Raw genomic sequence first — 8,944 nt, 5'->3', positions numbered from 1 at the left:
TATATATGCATGTGAGTGCAAATGAGTCTGTGGATGACAATCTTGGATATGATCTTCAGGAAATCCATCCACCTCCATTGAGATCCAGTCTCTCATTGGTCTTTAGTTTACCAATTAGATTTGACTAGAAGGTCAGCTGCAGGTATCCTATCTGTTTCTCTCTAGCACTAAGAATATAAGCACATGCTACTACACACACATTTTTATTTGGTTTTTGGAGATAAAACTCAGACCCTAGTTCTTGCAAAACAATAACTTTATTGATAGAGTTATCTGCCCAAACACTTATTTAACTTTTTCCATTAAGTTGCAAAGTAACGTTTCCTTATGGCCTTTCATATATACTTAGGTTTGTTTGGTGATTTTTTTTGAGATTATAATATAATTTCATCATTTCTCCCTTATTTTTCCTTCCTCCAAGCCCTCCTATACACCCTCCCCATTAAATCAAATTCCTGACCTCTTTTTCTCAATAATTGTTACTGCATGCATATGTGTATATGTGTATATGTATATACATGTATATTCCTAAATATAACCTGTACATGTTACTTGTATGTATGGTTTCAGGAATGACTTTGGCACTAGGCAGTCAACTGAGGAAGAACATCTCTCCTGCTGTCATCTTTCTTCAGTTGTCTAGAGTTCTTTGTGTAGGGTTGCGGCCCCTTGGGCTTTTCCCTGTATACTTTGGGCAGTCATGTTGGTGAAACTTTATGGGTGTATTTTCTAGTTTTAGTAGGAGACTCAATCTCACAGGAAACTCCCTGATCCTCTCTCTCCCTCTGGCTCTTATAACCTTTCTGGCCCCTCTTTCATAATGTTCCCTGAGCCTTGGGCACGGGAGTGTTTTGTACATGTATCAATTGGAACTGGGTTCTACAATTCTGAATTTTGATTTGTGGTTTTCTTTAGTAGTCTCTGTTGCAAGGAGAGGTTTCTTTGATGAGAAGTAAAGACTATACTTATTTGTGGGTATTAAGACAAATGTTTGCAGATTGTTGTTAGGGATTATGCTGGTTTAGTAAACTAGTGGTTGAAGATTCTCCTCCAGTAGTCATGACTTCACCAGCACTGAGTAGTTAGGTTTCCAGCACTAGCCATGTTTTCCCTCTTGTTGATCAGGTTTTTAGCTTTTAAGATATATTTTTTATTATTCTATGAGAATTTCATACATTGTATTTTAATTATACTTATTGTGGTGGTTTGAAAGAAAATGACACCCAAAGCAAGTGGCACTGTTAGGAGATATGGCTTCGTTGGAGTGAGTGGGTCACTATGGAGGTGGGCTTTGAGATCTCATATATACTCAAGCCATGCCCAGTGAGACAGATCACTTCCTGTTGCCTTTGGATCAAGATGTAAGAACTCTAGGCCAACAGCCAACATCAAAGTAAATGGAGAGAAACTCAAAGCGATTCCACTAAAATCAGGAGCAAGACAAGGCTGTCCACTCTCCCCATACTTATTCAATATAGTACTTGAAGTTCTAGCCAGAGCAATAAGACAACATAAGGAGATTAAGGCGATACAAATTGGAAAGGAAGAAGTCAAATTTCACTATTTGCAGATGACATGATAGTATACATAAGTGACCCAAAAAGTTCAACCAAGGAACTCATACAGCTTATAAACACCTTCAGTAATGTAGCAGGATACAAGATTAACTAAAAAAAATCAGTAGCCCTCTTATATACAAATGACAAACAGGCTGAGAAGGAAATCAGAGATACATCACCATTTACAATAGCCACAAACGATGAAAAACACCTTAGGGTAACCTAACTAAGCAAGTGAAGGACCTGTATGACAAGAATTTTAAGTCCCTGAAAAAAGAAATTGAAGAAGATGCCAGAAAATGGAAAGATCTCCCATGCTCATGGATACGCAGGACTAACATAGTAAAAATGGCAATTTTACCAAAAGCAATCTAGAGATTCAATGCAATCCCCATCAAAATCCCAACACAATTCTTCACAGACCTGGAAAGAACAATACTCAACTTCATATGGAAAAACAAAAAAGCCCAGGATAGCTAAAAGAATCCTGTACAATAACACAATCTCTGGAGGCATCACGATCAATGACTTCAAGCTCTACTATAGAGCTACAGTAATAAAAACAGCTTGGTACTGGCATAAAAACTAACATGTGGACCAATGGAACCAAACTGAAGACCCTGATATTAATCCGCACACCTATGAATATATAATTTTCAACAAAGAAGTCAAAACTGTACAATGGAAAAAAGAAAGCAACTTCAACAAATAATGCCGGCATAACTGGATATCAACATGTAGACGACTGCAAATAGATCCATATCTGTCACCTTGCACAAAACTTAAGTCCAAGTGGATCAAAGACCTCAACATAAATCCAGTTACTCTTAACCTGATAGAAGAGAAAGTAGGAAGTAGTCTCGAACGTATTGGCACTGGAGATCACTTCCTAAATATAATGCCAGTAGCACAGACACTGAGAGAAACAATTAATCAATGGGACCTCTTGAAACTGAGAAGCTTTTGTAGGGCAAAGGACAAGGTCAACAAGACAAAACAACAGCCTACAGAATGAGAAAAGATCTTCACCAACCCCACATCTGACAGAGGGCTGATATCCAGAATATATAAAGAACTGAAGAAATTAGACATCAAAACACCCATCCAGTTAAAAAATGGGCTATAGAGGCCCACAGAAATCCACAAAGATACCCCCACAACAGACTGCTGGCGATGGTCGAGATACAGCCCGACCTGACCTACTCTGGTGATGGGATGACCAAACACCCTAATTGTCGTGCTAGAAACCTCATCCAACTACTGAGGGAACTGGATGCAGAGATCCATGGCTAGGCCCCAGGTGGATCTCTGGGAGTCCAATTATCGAGAATGAGGGGGGTTTATATGAGCGAGAATTGTTGAGACCTAGGTTGGATAAAGCACAGGGACAAATAGCCAAACGAATGGAAACACATGAACTATGAACCAATGGCTGAGGGGTCACCAACTGGATCAGGCCCTCTGAATGGGTGAGATAGTTGATTGGCTTGATCTGTTTGGGAGGCATCCAGGCAGTGGGACCGGGTCCTGTGCTCATTGCATGAATTGGCTGTTTGAAACCTGGGGCCTATGCAGGATTGCTTGGTTCGGCCTGGGAGGAGGGGACTGGACCTACCTGGACTGAGTCTACCAGGTTGATCTCAGTCCGCAGGGAAGGCTTTGCCCTGGAGGAGGTGGGAATGGGGGGTGGGCTGGGGGGAAGGTGAGGCGGGGAGAACAAGGGAATCTGTGGCTGATATGTAGAACTGAATTGTATTGCAAAATAAAAATTTAAAAAATTAAAAAAAAAATGGGCTATAGAGCTAAACAGATTTCTCAAGAGAAGAAGCTCAAATGGCTGAAAGACATTTAAGGAATTGCTCAACATCCTTAGTCATCTACGAAATGCAAATCAAAATGACTCTGTGATACCACCTTACACCCGTCAGAATGGCTAAGATCAAAAACACTGAAGACAGCTTATGCTGGAGAGGATGTGGTGCAAGGGGAACACTCCTACATTGTTGGTGGGAATGAAAACTTGTACAACCACTTTGGAAAACAATATGATGCTTTCTTAGAAAATTGGGAATCAATCTCCCTCAAGACCCAGCAATACCACTCTTGGGCATATACCCAAGGAATGTTCAAACGTACCACAAGGACACATGTTCAACTATGTTCATAGCAGCATTATTTGTAATAGCCAGAACCTGGAAACAACCTAGATGCCCTTCAACTGAAGAATGGATAAATAAAATGTGGTACATATACACAATGAAGTACTACTTAACAGAGAAAAACAATGATATGAGGTTTGCAGGAAAATGGATGGAACTACAAAAAATCATCCTGAGTGAGGTAACTCAGACTCAAAAAGACAAACATGGTATGTACTCAATCATAAGTAGATACTAGATGTAAAGCAAAGGATAACCAGACTGCAACTCACTCCAGGGAGGCTTCCTAGTAAAGAGGACCCTAAGAAAGACACAGAGATCACCCAACAACAGAGAAATGGATGAGATCTACATGAGCAACCTGGACATGGGGAGGGGTAATGGAGGACAAGGGTCGGGGGAAAGAGAGCTTAGGGGAGCGGGAGGTCCCAACTGGATCAGGAACAGAGTGGGAGAACAAGAAAAGAGATACCATGATAAATGAAGACCCCATGGGAATAGGAAGAAGCAGAGTGCTAGAGAGGTCTTCAGAAATCCACAAAGATACTTCTACTATAGACTACTGTCAATGGTTGAGAGAGTGCCTGAGCTGACCTACTCTGGTGATCTGATGGCTGAACACCCTAACTGTCGTAATAGAACTCTCATCCAGTGACTGATGGAAGCAAATGCAGAGATCCACGGCCAGACCCCAGGTGGAACTCCAGGAGTCCAAGAGATGAGGGATTATATGAGCAAGAGATATTGAGACCAAGATTGGAAAAAGCACAGGGACAAATAGCCAAACTAGTGGAAACACATGAACTATGAACCAATAGCTGAGGAGCCCCCATGGAACTGGATCAGGCCCTCTGGATAAGTGAGACAGTTGATTAGCTTGAACTATTTAGGAGGCCCCCAGGCAGTGGGACCAGGACCCTGTCCTTAGTGCATGAGCTGGCTTTCTGGAACCTAGGGCCTAGGCTGAGACATTTTGCTCAGCCTTGGTGTAGGGAGGAGGGGACTGGACCTGACTAAGCTGAATCTACCAGGCCAAGCTGAATCCCCAGGGGAGACCTTGCCTTGGAGGAGGTGGGAATGGGGGAAGAATTGGAGGAGAAGACTGGGGGTGGGAGGAGGGAAGACAGGGGAATCTGTGGCTGATATGTAAAATTAAATTAATTATAAAATTAAAAAAAATAACATTAAAAAATGATGTAAGAACTCTCAGCTCCAGTATCATGTCTGCCTGCTGCCATGCTTCCTGCCATGATGATAATGGACTAAACTTCTGAACTGTGAGCAAGCCATCCCAATTAAATGTTTTCATTTAGAAGAGTTGTTGTGGTCATGGTGTCTCACCATAGCAATAGAAACCCTAAGACACTTGCCCTCCACTCTAACTCTTCCCAGATTCAACTCCCATTCCAACTTTTTGCCCTTATTTTTTGATATTATTTTTGACATCAAAATACAATTATATCATTTCCCTCTTCCTTTTCTTTCCTCTAAGCCCTCTCCTGTTTGCTCTTTGTTGTCTTACAAATCCATGGCTCCCTTCTCTTTTCTGGTCCAATTAGTACTGGCTGCATTCTCTTGGGTATGTGGCCATCCACTGGAGCATGCTCTTCCTACTGGGGTCACATCCTTAAGAAAATTAGATTTCTTTTTCTCTGTAGATGTCAGTTACCAATATCTCCCATGCTAGGGGTGGGATTTCATAATCACCTTCCCCCTCTATATTGGGATTTTGCGTGGCTTGAGCTTGCATAGGTCTTATACATGTTGCCACAACCATCATGAGTTCTTATGTGCAACTGCCCTGTTATGCACAGAAAACTGTTTCCTTGCTGTCTTCCATTGCTTCTGGCTCTTTGAATCTTTCTACCAGCTCTTCTGCAATCATACCTGAGCATTATGATGAAGGATGATACTGATGCCCCATTTAGGGCTCAGTACCCCATGCTCTTATTTTCTCTATACCTTGACCAGTTGTGGGTTTCTATATTAATTGCTGCCTATTACAAAAAGAACCTTCCTTGATGAGGTTGAGAAATAATTGATGTAATATCAATAAGTCATTAGGAGTTTCATGTTGTGTCCATTTAACAGAGTAATAGTACTTGGAGCTCTTTTAGGGCCTATGATATATCTAGCCATAGGTTTTTGGCCTTGATAATGGTTACAGCTATGTGTTTTATCTTGTGAAACGGGCCTTAAATCCAATCAGAAAATGGTTGGGTTATGAAATCTATGTCATTATTGCCTCAATAGGCATATTTTACTAAGTTAGTCATTGTTGCAGTTTATAAAGTGAAGACCTTCTAAAAAGGTCATATGAAAATTTACTCCAGAAAAAATTCCTAAAACATAAATATAGTCATATATATTAAAGGAGTTTAAATGGAGTCACCCTATAACAAAGAAGCAATGACCCTACTATAAACAAGGTAACAAATAAAAAGCCTCATTGGTTACTTCCATTGGATATTTTGAACAGTGAGATAGCATAGACCGTTAAATATTACCAGGCTATTGCTATTGCTTTGAGTTACCCTCTAGAATTTTGTGGCCAGAGCTTATTGCTGAAGACACCATATAATTGAATCATAGAATGTGAAGAAATCAAGCTGGTATTAGAAATGTCATCTCTATTAGCTAGCTTTCATATTGTTAAAAGATGTTATGCATATTCCAAGAGGAGAAAATTATACTTAGTTTTGGTTGATCCTTCTGTAAGATTCTTATACTATGTGTAAATTTGAATAATAGTTTTTAACTTTGAAGAGGTATAAATATATCAATAGAGGAAATAGATTCCTCAGTTTATTCTAAAGAAATCACAAAAAATTACTAAAGAATGGGTGTAATATAGAAAGCAAAATATAGATTTAAGTTTAATCATATCATTAATTCCATTAAAACAAGTGGCTTAAAATATCCACAGAAATGATAGATTTTGTTTGATTAGTGGTGAAAGCAGGACCTAACATGATACTGTTTAACAAAAACACAAATAAAAATAAAATGAAGGATAATAAGGTATTCCAAGTAATCTTTAACCAAAGGAATGACTAAATTTATTGATTTAAGACCAAGAACACATAAAAGCAAAAATTACTAATAGAAATATAAAGGAACAATACATAATAATGTGGAATTTAATCTGTTTAGAAGATATTGTATTCCTAAATATGCATATTTATCAACAAAAATTCAAATATTTTTATTTGAATCAAAATATTTAGAACTGAAAGTTTGTATAATTATAGTTGGATACCTCAACATTTCTCTTTAACTAAGCTATAGAGCAAGCATATGATAAATACATATGACTATAAGAGATCTATACAGTGTAATTTGTAAACTTGGTCTCACTGACATTTATAGATCACTATACTCAACAACAAAATATGCATTGTTTACATGCAGGCATGGTATATTTAATCAAAGTGGTATATTTTGCAAATTTTTTTCATAAAAGGCCTACAATAGCACAGGAAATAGTCTCAAGAATTAACATAGGGGATTACATGAAATTTAGTGAAGAGACAGACTATAAAATGGGAGGAAATCTTTGCCAACTATCTGAGGATAGTAATATCTACAATCCATAAAGAAGTAAAAACTTTAAACACCAAAACTGCCCCCATGTCATCCAATCAATAAATGGCAAATGAAATGAACAATCTTCAAAAAAAATTCAGTGGGAGATATATAGATAGATAGATAGATAGATAGATAGATAGATAGATAGATAGATAGACAGACAGACAGGTAGATAGCTAGATAGAATTAGATATAGTTATAGATATATAGATATATGCATGTGAAATTGGGACATTAAAGTAGAGAGGAAGGTACGAGAGGAGTTAGAGGGGAGAGAATGGGGGAATGTTTAATTAAAACATGTTATATTTATGAATGAAATTCTCAGTTCTGAAGACATCATATACTTGGCTCATAGTACAGGCAGAAATCAACTGGTAATGATCTGAAAGCTACATCCCTAATGACTAGATTTCATAGTGCTGGAACTATAGAAAAGTCATCAAATTGTCATACCCAGTTGTCAACACTGTGAACTACAGTAACAACTGACCTGGTAAAGATATGGCCACTGGTACAATAGTGGCATGAATGTTATGAGAGCAACTAACCACTTACTGATTGGATTTAAAGCCTGCTTCACAAGATGCTACTCATTACTGGTACTGTTAACTGGTCCCCAAACCCATGGCTGGCTAGGTCATAGGCCTTAGGAGAGAATCTAGCACTATTACTCTGCTAAATGAACCTAGTAACAAATTGTTTCTAAGCTCTTACCTTTTTGAAAAAAAATGAGAATTTCATTTAAAAGTATTGGATTTTCATCATTGTCCTCCTTCTTCCCTCCAACTCTTCCCACACTTCCCCCTTCACTCCATCTCAAATTTGTAACTTCTTTTTAAATTATTCTTGATATATATGTATATATATATACATGTAAATTTATAGATACAACTTTCTGCAAAAAATTAGTGGTTTTCATATTCAGATGTTTTTAGGGCTGATCACTTAGGCTTGGATAACCTATCACAGGACTCATCCATGGATAAGACTTATTCTTTCTCTCTCAGCAGCCATTAATTGCCTGAATATTCTAGACACATCAGGACAGCTGAACATATAAATTCACAGTAGTTGTGAAGCATGGAAAAGACCTACATAAGCCTAATCCATACAAAATCCCAGCATGAGGCTAGGAGTTGGGCATGAAACGCCACCCTTACTGATACCATTGGTAATTATTAACTGCTGGGAGAGGCAGAAACAGTTTCTCTAAGTGTATAGCCCCTGACAAGTTGACCAGGTTCCGGTGGAAGATCACATATCGAAAAAATATTTGGGCAGCACAAGTTGGTCTCGAAGGATTTTTAAAATAGATGACACAAAATTGGGCGGGTGGGTAAGAAAAAGATGAAGCTGAGAGGAGTTGGGAGAGGGAGACGATTGTGATAAAATACATCGAACAAAACTCTCACAGAACTAAAAACACAGGGAGGAAATAGCAACGACTTTGAATTCTTCTCTTCACTTGCCTTATTGTTCTAGCTAAGATTCCAAACACTCCATTGACAGTAATGGTGAAAGTGGACATCTTTGTCTTCTTCCTAATTTTAGTGGCAATGCATTGCAGTTTTCTTCATTTTACACAATGTTGGCTGTGGGACTGCTGGGTATTTCCTTTAGTATGTTAAAATATAT

The sequence above is a fragment of the Peromyscus eremicus genome, chromosome X (genome assembly GCF_949786415.1).
Source record: "Peromyscus eremicus chromosome X, PerEre_H2_v1, whole genome shotgun sequence".
Classification (NCBI taxonomy): Eukaryota; Metazoa; Chordata; class Mammalia; order Rodentia; family Cricetidae; genus Peromyscus; species Peromyscus eremicus.
The sequence above is the reverse complement of the archived record's forward strand: the minus strand, read 5'-3'. Positions refer to the sequence as shown.